The sequence below is a fragment of the Halyomorpha halys genome, unplaced genomic scaffold, assembly GCF_000696795.3.
Source record: "Halyomorpha halys isolate HHAL.00 unplaced genomic scaffold, Hhal_1.1 Scaffold771.1, whole genome shotgun sequence".
Classification (NCBI taxonomy): domain Eukaryota; kingdom Metazoa; phylum Arthropoda; class Insecta; order Hemiptera; family Pentatomidae; genus Halyomorpha; species Halyomorpha halys.
Window position 1 is genome coordinate 119,871 of NW_027114815.1, and position 2,661 is coordinate 122,531.

The window sequence follows — 2,661 nt, forward strand, 5'->3', positions numbered from 1 at the left end:
GCTCGACAGTGTCCTCTCGCTCAGAGATTACGGAGAAGGGTAATCTCTCGAAGGACGAACGGATCCATGACTGAATCCACGGAGATGTCCGAGACCTCAGGAACAGAAACTGAAGCAGGGGACCATGAGCGAGAGGCAAGAGGAGGACCTGGAGACGAAAAGGAGAAGCAGCTAGAATACGAGGAGAGTTCTGAGGAGCGTACCCATACTGCCACACGTTGGAGATCAACCATATGAGAAGGAGAGCACGGCGGTTTGCCTGAGAGATTTTTTAAGGGATTGCTTGAGAGACACCGGTAGTTCCAGTACTATCATGTGTCGAGAAGCTGCGGAGAAGTTGTGTAGTGGTAGAGATATCACACCTGATTCAGATATGTCAGTGTAGGTTTATCACCCTGGGTGACCCTTGTGAGGTAGAGGGGGACGTGGAAACAGGTTTAAACCATTGGGGATTGAGTAAGGGCATCATGAAAGTGCATATCGTAAAGAACATGCCGAGGGAATATAAAGTAATTGTGGGGTGTGATTAACCTACACTGACATACCTGAATCAGGTGTGATCTCTCTCCACTACACAACTTCTGCTAAGAAAGGTGGGTGCTTGGATTAAGAATAGCAAGGGAAAATGGGGTATTAAAATATAAGGTAAAACCTACAAATGTCATCAACAACAGAGGAACGAGGGTGCACGGATTGGGGCAAGCAATCAAGCTGAGGACAGGAGATAGCGATTCAAGAGAGAATGCCAGGATATTTTTTATAAAGAAGGGGATATCCTCGGGGCGACCGGGAAGACTGTCCATGAAAACCCACTGAACAGCAGGACAGGGTGACAAATGTAAAGGAGAGGAGATACCAACAGGCACTACGTCACCACATCCGGGAGGAACTTCAAAGTTTAACACGACAGGGAATCATTATTGACAGTACGTCTCCGTACAATAGTTCATTGTGGGCGGTGAAAAAGAAGATAACGCCAGGCGTAATTACTGCGAAGTACAGGGTCGTGATAGACTACCGGAAGCTGGATGAAAATACAATAGATGACAAATATCCGATCCCCAGATTCGACAGGCTAAGCGGGGCGACGGTATTCAACACACTAGACTTGAAGGCTGGTTATCATCAAATTAAAATGCACCCTAATGATCAACATAAGATGACATTCACTTTTTGAGGGGGGTCACTATGAGTTTCCAAGGATGCCGTTTGGTCTCAAAAACACCCCATAACCTTTCAGCTCCTGATAGAAGAGTTTCTGAGAAGAATTGACGAATCGGTCTGTCAGATTTACATGGATGACCTCCTTGTGTTCAGTAAGAATGAGGTTGAACATGTGCAACACTTAAATAGCGTGTTCCAGAGAATAAGACATTTTGGGCTCATATTGTCATGGGAAAAGTCGGCGCTGGGGCAGGTACAAATACAATTTTTGGGTCACACAATTTCTAGGGAGGGAGTTAAACCAGACGCAAATAAAGTTGTAGCTATTCAGAAAATGGTACCTAGTGACATAAAAGGAATTCGGAGCTTGTTAGGAACTCTAGGACAATATCAGACAGGTGCCTGGAGAGTTACAGAAAGAGTCGGTAATCGCTTTTCCTTATTTTAATCAGCAATTCACGATAACCATAGATGCAAGTGAGTATGCGCTAGGAGCGGTCCTGTCTCAGGACGGCGACGGGAGAGAGAACTCAGTGGCGTACGTCAGCAGGCACCTTACGGAAACGGAAAGTAGATACAGCGCAATGGAGCGAGAACTCCTGGGAATAGTGTGGGCCGTCGATTGCTTTAGACCATATGTTTTCAGCAGAATGTTCAAGGTACATACTGACCAAAGACCACCCCAGTGGGTGGGAAAACTGAAAGAATCGTCAGCCAGGATAACTAGAAGCTCCTTTCAGCGCAATATAACATGCATGTTATATATAATCCGGGCAAAGAAAATATGGTGGCCAATTGGTTGTCTCTAGCCTTAACCACGAACACCGTGAAAGAAGCAAATGGGGAACCATCCGGTGTCATGAGACAGTTTCTGGGGGAATGGACGCACATAGAGGAAGATCAGGATGAAGCGGAAGAAGATGGTAGGGAAGCATCTTCGAATAAGGAGAGTTTGGTTGAAGAATGATCAGGAGACATAGAGGAAATGGAAGAAATAATTAATGACAAGAAGAGACAAATTATTTGGAAGACGAAAACCACCGGAATGACCAAAGTTAAACATAGTGAGTACGGGAGAAGTAAAATAATAACGATCTGGTCGCAATCAGGCGTGAAGAATGACCAGATATGCAGAATGTTGAATAATGTTTCGAAGCCTGGAAAGAAGCACCAACTGTTTGGAACGAAACCGTTTGGGAGAAGGTCAAGCGGCATTGGTGTGATGAACAGATTGGAATAGACAGGACATTCGTCCGTTGCCAACTGATGATAGAAACCCTTTTGGAAGACGATCAACAACGAGAAGTCACCTTAGCGTATTATCAGGGTAAGATAAATAACACCGCGGAATCCATGAGACTATGCTAGCGTTAAAGAGAAGATACTTTTGGTAAGGAATGAGGAAGACCATATCAGAGGTTGTAGGAAGCTGCGAGGTTTGTCTACGCACTAAGTGCGACACACATCCGCCTAAAGGATGACAGGAGAAGACACCTA